The sequence below is a fragment of the Protopterus annectens genome, chromosome 5.part0 (genome assembly GCF_019279795.1).
Source record: "Protopterus annectens isolate FY-2018-M chromosome 5.part0, PAN1.0, whole genome shotgun sequence".
Taxonomy (NCBI): domain Eukaryota; kingdom Metazoa; phylum Chordata; order Ceratodontiformes; family Protopteridae; genus Protopterus; species Protopterus annectens.
Genome location: NC_056735.1, coordinates 1,171,221,483 through 1,171,231,129, shown reverse-complemented (window position 1 = coordinate 1,171,231,129; position 9,647 = coordinate 1,171,221,483).

Sequence of the window (9,647 nt, the reverse complement as noted above, 5' to 3'; positions counted from 1 at the left end):
TGGGGCCTTTTAAAGCTTAGCCATGCATCTCAAATCTCTGATAAGTTCTGCTACCCTTGGTAAATGTAAGCAGGGGTTTGGGAAATTAAACATTTACAAGTAGGGACCTGGGAGATGAAAGATTTTATAAGCTCCCCAAAGATATGCCACTGGTGATTGAATTTGTGCATCCGGATGTGTGCGCATGCGTGAGTGTGTGTGTTTTATTACTACTTTGCATTTTGAATGTCCTGCTATACTCATTTTTATACCAGCTAACACTTACCTTCAAACATATTCATACTGCATAGAATATATATATATATATATATATATATATATATATATATATATATATATATATATATACACATACACACACACACATTAGAAAATTAAGTACACCAAACGAGAATTGTAAATATTCTGCTATAACTTAGAATTATAAATATTTGCTTTTTTTTCCACTGCAACATTTTGCATTTTTCGTTGTTCATTACATAAATAATTTGTTATGTATCATAACAAGATTTTTTTTTGTTGTGTATGTTAATTGGGGTTTTTCTCTCTAGGCCTCCTCTGAAAATGGGCTCTTTTCCGGCAAACAAATATCAATAATAAAAAATATATATTTACAGGTTTATGTCAGATTATCAAGTTTTTGGAAACTTGACCTTCATATGGCTAAGAGCATATGTTCAACTTTCCAGAAACTTGAAGCATTTGTATGGAGACAGTGGTACAGTGAGGTTCAGTGAATTTAACCTTACCCCACTGTAGTGCGATCTCTGAGTTAGTATATTTAATTTGCAAGGGGCTTGACCCCCTGCAAAAAACATAGATTTTTGTTGTTTTGTTCAAGTTTTCTCAAAGCTGAATGATTTTCCAAAAATAGTCTGACATAAACATGTGTATGAATTATATATATATATATATATATATATATATATATATATATATATATATATATATATATACACATATGTTTTAAATACACACACACACACACACACATATATATATATATATATATATATATATATATATATATATATATATATACACACACACACACACACACACACACACACACACACACACACACACACACACACACACATACATACACACACACACACACACACACACACACACACACACACACACACACACACACACACACACACACACACACACACTCACACATATTACATAAAACAGGTGTCCTGTGGTAGATTGGCATCTTACTTGGGATTAATTTCTCTGATTTGAATGCATTCATTGAATTCCAAAATAGATAGTGGCTTTCCTGCAACATTGAACTGGATTAAGTTGGTAATTAGGGAATAAATGCATTATTCATTTATTTAAATTTGTTCACTCATGTAGAACACTCATCAGTAATGACCAGTTTCAGGCCCAGTCCGGGTTTGTTGTAATGCAACAACTATAAAGGTTACATAAAATAGGCAAAGATTATACAGCATTTATAACATGCAATTGTTCATTTATATAAATGGCATAAACCATATTTATGATGATGGGGATGTTCTGAATCTTCTTCATAATTTACTTATTATGTGGTAATGGGTGTAGGGAGTCATGGCTCCTGACTGTCCCTGTTTTGTGAAATGTCCTCGATTTCTTCTTATTTTTCACCCTATCCCTCTTAAAATGTATAATTTTCTGGTAAATAAATGAGGATTACATCAATCAATAATGCCAGACATTAGAGTTTCATATTTCTTATTGTTTAAAATGCACATTGATGTAAAACCTGTTGTTTTATTAAGTTTGTAAGTAAATTAGAATATTATTTAAAAGCTGTCCCTGATTTTGGACCGTTGCCCCCATTATTTTTGCCTCTGAATTTGATCCTGGAGCAAAGAAGTTGAGACTGTATAGGTGGGGTGGAGAATAATTTTATCTGTATAGAAAATGGATTCTTGAAATTTCAGTGATCTGAATAGCATGTCAGTTAAAGAAAAAAATGTGGCATTTATACCAAGTTGATGTTATGTCACCTCTGAGTACTCCGTGCTCCCGAGTATGACAATCAAATCTTGGAGTGTGTGTGTGTTTGTTTGTGTGCATATGTGTGTGTGTGTGTGTGTGTTTGGGGAAATGGAATAGTTTATCAACCCCAAAACACATTATGAAGGTGTAACAGATTTTTTGCAAATCCTTGTTATTATGGTGAAATTATAACCACATATTAATTCTTGTATTTCTCTATTCTGTAGGAGCAAACCAGTGTACTAGTTGTCACTATAAAACAGAGCTAAAAAATACAGTGGCTAATGTACTTTGCTAATTTGGAATGAGACATGTTTACATAAGATTGGCTCTACTATTAATATACTGATTGTGCAAGGATGGTGAAAATAATTAAGAGTTATAGGCTTCTTTTACTTCTAAAATGCATGTAAAATTCACTGTTTCTTATTCTGCCAACATGTCAGGTTAGTAGTATTAATATTTTAAAAAAGTGTCCCTACATAGCTCTCAACTTCTTTGATCAAGACTCAGGGAGAATGTTAAAAATAATGGGAAATAAAGGCCCAAAATCAGGGACTATTTTTAAATATCACTCTAATTCATATAACTTGTTAACAAAACAGGTTTTGCATCAACGGAATAAATAAATAAATGATAAATAAGTATGATACTCATAATTTCTAGCATTATTAACTAACTAACTGTAAACATCAGTGGCTCACCAGCAAATCATAAATTTAATGAGGGACAGGGCAGAAATATGAGATAAAATCAGAGATATTTGAGAGCTATGTGTCCATGATTATTTATAGATATGTTTCCAATTCTGTTGGTAAAAGGTTGAGAGCTATGACACTTTGCTCAGCAAGGTACATGATGACCTACCATCTGCTGATTTTCAGCAAAACTGTAACTGTAAATATATATATATATATATATATATATATATATATATATATACATATATACACACACATATACATATATTTATATTTTTTTCTTATGTCACAGACTTCTAACTCTAAGAAAATTAATTAAATAATCATTGAAAAACATCTGAACTAGGGTTATCCCCTGTCTCTCTTTATACAAGACAGTCCTTATTAGTTCAGTCATGTCTGGCAAAAAAAAAAAATCATTCCCTTTAATAGTTTCACAAAACAATTATTCTGTATCTGAAACCCCTACATATTATACAAAACAGAATACATCACTCAAGTTCTATAATAATGAGCTTTTATTCTGGCCAGAAATGTTCTTTGTACTGGTTGTACATATTGTTAGTCCTGGAAAATATCAGTTTTCCATAAAAAATGCTCCACTTTAATTCAACATTGGAAAAGGAGGCAATCCTAATCTGAACATCCTTGCTTGACAAAATGTTGGTGTGTGTATGCATGTGTAAAAAGACAGGAAAGAAAGAAACACAAACTGATTAAGAGGAGAATTAAATGAAGGAGTTGGTAGATTTTAAAAATTCCATACAGAGTATTCTGTCAGAAATTTAATTTTAGGTGATCAAATGGGTGTAACTCAGGAAATTACTTTTTTTGAGCTGGGATTTAGGATCTGAATTGCCAAAACATAGTAAGGACCTTGTGGTACTTACGTATTATCGCAACCAGATTTGGACCCTGCCACACTTTGTAATGTTTTTGCAAAAGTAGCAATGTTAGCATGAAAAGGCTAGTGTCAACTGTTAAGTATTATTCTGTTGGGTGTTTTTTGACATTGCAAGAGGAATAACGCTGAAATTTACCTTCCCGGGGAGCGTGCTTTCCTGGTCAGAGGTAATGAAAAATGCACTACAGAGGGCTGCTCCCTCTGAGTTATGTGAAGAAAGATGTGTGTATGTCAGTGTTTGGACATCTTCACGATAACCTGCACTTCTTTCCCAAAAGGAATAAACTGCTTTGTAACTGTTAGTTGATGGTAAAACAGATTATCCTGGGGCTGATTAATAAAAGCAGAGCCGAGAGTTTAACAGGAAGAATTTCAGTGAAAATATAAAATGTGTTGACCTCAGAAAACCCCTTTCATACATAGCTTACCGATCATGAACAGACCTTTCTGATTTATGGTTTTCTGTAAACAAAATGCATTCAGATTTATGGTTGGGGGAACATGATACTGAAAATCCCTTTTTCCCTCAGTAGGCAGATAACAGTGTCTTGATGGTTTCTTACAGAAAATGTAAGATATGTACTTGCAGAACCTTTTCTAACTCATGACATTTAGCATTAAGATACAGTACAGGAAGATGGCATGACATGCTGCCGGGGAAGTGCATGCATAGACAGCATCAGTATTTTTCTCATTTTTATTCATAACCCTGCATAAAAGACCCTTCATTGTCAAAGAAAACACATTGTCTCACATTTTTAAAACATTAACGGTCACATTTCACTATCGCGAAGCAACCGTTATGATCGCAAAAATCTGGTTGCGATAATACATAAGTACGTAAATGCATATCATTGCTGGAGCCTTCCTGTGTCCTGAGAGAGTGCTCTTCAAACTATCTGGAGATATACAGAGCTGAGTATATTTTTCTGGCACTTCAGAGTTGTGTACTGGTAATTGTTTGACTAATTTTATATCATTGCTGGCTGACTTCAGAGTTGTGCACTGTTATTTTTGCTTCACTGTATAGTTTTTCAGATCTCTGCTGAAGATGTTGGTTTTCCCATATCCACCCTCCCTGTTCCTGTCTTGTTGTTTAAATTTGGAGGCTTTTGCAGTTGCCCGCCCCCACTGTAGATTTGATCTGGGACACTCCCCCCAGTCCCATCTCTTTACCTCATTCTACCTAATAGACTCCTTCTGCACTTGTTTTTAGTCATTTTTAATTTAATTGCATTTTTTAAATGGTTTGGTCTAACATTGCTACATACTCAAGTGTGCTAGCTTGCACTAAATTTGAATTGTTTTTACTGCTGTTTTAGCTACTTTTCTGTATATATATATATATATATATATATTAAAAAATATACATTTCCTGTAACTAGCGTAGTCCAGATTCAGATTTGCTGTATCCAGGACTGTATGTAAGCTTCTGAGCCCCCCCCCCCAAAGCTTTCTGTGTTGGAGGGAAGCCTTCTAGCTTATCAGTGGGAGTGGTAAGCACTAGGTAACCTATCTACCACATAAGGAGTGGTTCTGGCCCAGAAATTGTAGTTATTGGCAGTTTCTCCATCTCTCTCAACTTTCTGATTTAAAAGCCCACATTTGCACTTATTTCCCCCCTTTCCTGTAACTAATTTAGTCCAGATACAGATTCTTAGTTTTAGCACTTGAATTTGCTTATTCGTGATCAGCACTTGTTCAGAACTTGTAAGCACTAAATAACCTACTAATTACTACAGCACTCAAACTCCCTCATTACCTAGAGGAAAACTGTTTTGGTACTTACTTTCCTCACTTGCTTAGAGAAAAACAGCTCTTGTACTCACTTTCTTCACTTATCTAGAGGAAAATAGTTTTTTATTCAGGCATGTCCAAGGGTCAGCTCCCAGTGTTCTCTCCTGTCTATCTGATGAATCTGGGCATCTTGGGGCAATGTAGAAATTGCCTCATGTACACAGACAACCCTCTTCTCCTACCACCCAACACTACAACCTGTGAGAGATGCACTTATCTAGCCAAAATGGAGGTAAAGCTCTCTCCAATCAAGACTGATCTTGACAGTCAAGAGGAAAAGGTAAACACTTACACCACACCACACTCATCACATAGTCTCACTAAATCTACACCACCAAAATCCACACATAGAAACACAAAAACATTCGCGGAGGCTCTCAATAATAATCTGCTCAAGCAACAGAGACCTCCAAAGCAGAAATGCAAGCAACCTCCACCTCCCAACACAACCCAAATGACACAAGCCCGCAGACTCAGTGTGCCACTCAACCACAGCCAATAAGGCAAAACAATGTACCCAACACACTAGTCATAGGTGACTCTATAGTCAGGCACACTGATGTCCCACTCACCAGGCTAAACAAGGAGAAGGTTACTGTCAGCTGCCTGTCAGGTGCCAGGATCCACCACAAAACCCATGCACTCAGGTCACTCCACAACAAGTACAAATATGACTCTGTCATTGTCCATGTTGGTGTGAACGACCTGAGACGTACCTCCCTGGACTACATGAAAAGAGACATGGAGGAGCTCTCCGATCTTGTAGCCCAGGCAGGTATGACCCTAGCCTTGAGTAGCATTCTGCCATCACCCAGAATGATGCCGCAGTACAAGGACAAAATGATTGACTTCAACAATTGGCTAAGATTCTGGTGCTATTCTAAAGGGATCCAGTATCTGTCTGCCTGGGATGACATGGTCGACAGACCACGGTGCTTTGCCAGAGATGGAATACACCTGTCACCCCTGTGATTCCGGATACTGGCTAAGGTTCTTGCCGCCCCTATAGTGCCTTTTTTAGGCAGGTTCAAATGACAAATTCACCACTGTAACAGGAACAGGCAAGCAAAAACTGAGGGTGATGCTACCCAATGCTAGAAGTCTAAATCTCAAAATGCACTCACTTGAGGCACTCCTTAAAATGGAGAACATCGATATCTGTGCAGTGACTGAGACCTGGTTTAAGGCTCCAGAGAGCACCCCTGCACTACCAGGTTATAACTCATACCACACTTTTCAGCCATGTAACCTGGACCGGAACACCAAAGGCCGAGGTGTGTCTATATTCATTAAAGATATCCACACCTCCAGGCTAGTTGCCCAGCATAATGCAGCCGAGGTTATCCAAGTGCAACTAACTCTGGGCAAAACTGCAATCCAAATTGTAGCTTGCTACAGATCACCCAACATGCCCCAGGATTCCCACTCCTCTTTTCTTGATGTACTGGAAAATATTGGGGTTCAACCAAACACCCTAATAATGGGCGATTTCAACTACCCCACCAATAACTGGGAAAACTACTCGTACCAACTCCTTTGCTCAACGCTTTCTGGAATTCATAAACTCCAATGCCCTGGATCAACTTATCCACACCCCCCACCAGGGGCAACAATATCCTAGATCTAGTCATTACCAACATGAGTGACCGGTGTTCCACACCTGAAGTCAACGCCTCATTGGTCCGATCCGACCATGAGCTAATTACCCTAGATATCCACATCCTGCCCCCACTCCCATTAAGGAAACCATGGTAAAAAATTTCTCCAAAGCCAACTTCATGCTTCTTAAGACAGAAGTGGTGAACTTCATGACACCCATGCAGATGGACAATACAGTTACGACTACTGAATCCTACACAATTGCACTTTATAAGCACTTACATGAGTGCATGGATTGTGCTATCCCAAACAGAATCAAGACGCTATCCTCCAAAAAAAGGAAGCCAATCTGGTGGTCCCCTGCCATAAACAAACTGTACAACAGAAGGAAGAAACTGCTGCAAAAGAGAGTAAAATCCCATGAGTGGAGGAGCTCCCTGGTCAGCCTCAGTAAAAAGCTGCAATCCCTGATAAAATCCTCCAAAGCTACTTACGAAAACAAAATCGTCACTGATTCTAAAGACAACCACAAAGCATTCTATAGCTATGTCAAGAATCTCAATGGCAATACTCAGATTTGCTCTGAGTTACAGCACAATGGCACTAAATATACAGACCCAACTGATATTGCCAACATCCTGACAGATAGGTTCAGTGCTAACTTTACCCCCCCTCTCACCCCCTAAACAGCCCATCTCTATACTGGAAGAATGCAAAGTTCCTGTAATCACGGCTGCACAGGTAAAAACTACACTCTCCAAAGCTAAGAACACAGCATCCATGGGACCAGACAACATCCCAGGCTGCGTTCTACACGAACTACAGAACGAACTGGCATCCCACCTAAGTACCATGTTCAATCATAGCCTCACCTCAGGCTTTGTGCCTGCTGAATGGTGCACAGTGACGGTTATCCAACTCCACAAGGGGGGAGCCGCCACAGACCCTGGGAACTACCGCCCCTTTAGCCTGACGAGCCTGGTCTGCAAGACCATGGAATGTATCATCATGGAACTTATAACAAAGACATTGGTAATCTCCAAACTCTGGACCTCACCCAGTTCGGGTTTGTAAAAAGCAGATCATGTCTCCTAAACCTGATAGACTTCTTTGAAGCAGTCACCAAAGCCGTAGACAAGGGTAAGGTGGTTCACACAGCCTATCTAGATCTTGCCAAGGCTTTCAACACCATCCCCCACTCTGGAATTATAGATAAACTCACTAAACTAGGTATAAATCCCTATGTCATAAGATGGGTTGCCAACTGGCTCACTGACAGAACCCACACTGTGAAAGTAGCAGACTCCAAATCCGACTTCAGACCAGTGACAAGTGGAGTACCACAGGGTTCAGTCCTGGGTCCTCTTCTGTTTGGTATTTACTTCTCTGAAGTACAGGCTAACACAGAAGGTCTTTGGCTAATGAAGTTCGCAGATGACTGCAAACTAGGAGCCATAATCGAAACTCCTAATGATGTGGACATCCTACAAAAGGGCCTCACTGAGACAGATGCCTGGTGTCAAAGCCATGGCCTCAAGCTCAATGCCAAAAAGTGCATTGTCATCCCCTTTGGTAAAAACTCTGTACCCATGAACTACAACATAGGCGGTAGTATACTTAACACCGAAAGTGTGATAAGAGACCTTGGGACACAGGTGGACAGTAGTCTCTCCTTTGATAATCACATCGCCACAGTAGTCACCAGGAAATCCTTCTACGTGGCACACCTCATCACAAAAGTTTCTCATCCAGAAAAAAAGAGGTCATTGTTCCGCTCTACTCATCACTCATTAGACCCATTATAGAGTACAATGCCCTTTTTTGGTATGTACCTCACAAGACATCTAAAACAACTGGAAAGGATGCAGAAATTCCTCACAAAGAGGATTACTGGCCTCAAACAGATGCCCTACGCAGACCGTCTCAAAAAACCCCAGCTTTACTCCGTCGCATATCGCCTACTCAGAGATGATCTCTGCCTAACATACAAAGCTATGTCAAACCCAGAGTTGTTGGACATGCTCCACTTAAAGAAATCCCAATCCCTCCGAGCTACATGCTCTAGGGGCCTAAACCTTGTCACCACAATAAACAGAACATGCTGGAGGGATAGATTCTTGTCCCAGAGACTTCCCATACTCTGGAATAAACTACCTATCTATATCAAACAAAGCTCCTCATTAGCACTCTTCAAGAAAAATCTTGATGATTGGATGGGAAATAGGAACTTCACCCCGGGGATCACCTCTGTGGCTCTGCTCGATAGTGGCACAGGAAAATAATTTTCTTCGGTGGCCAAAGCCAGAGTACCTTTTTGGCTGGGCTTCTATAGGCTCCAGGGGCAATAGTCTAGTACCTACCTATGAACCTATGAACCGGCCTTGTTAAGTTTAATTCTGGTGGCTGCCAAAAAGCAGTCACTAGAAAATGGAAAGCAAAGTCAAATTTTTTTTCTTATTTTTTAATTACTTTCCTGGACCTTTTCTCCTTGGGTCTTTGCTGAAAAAGGGCTCTATGGGCTCAGTCAGACTAACCCGGTTAACAAATGTAAAAATAAATAAATAAATAAACTGCATTTGAAGTGGTGAGTATTGTAACACAGATAAAAAATGGAAATGTGATCTTTAGAAAAGGGTTGGAGCAAACTACAC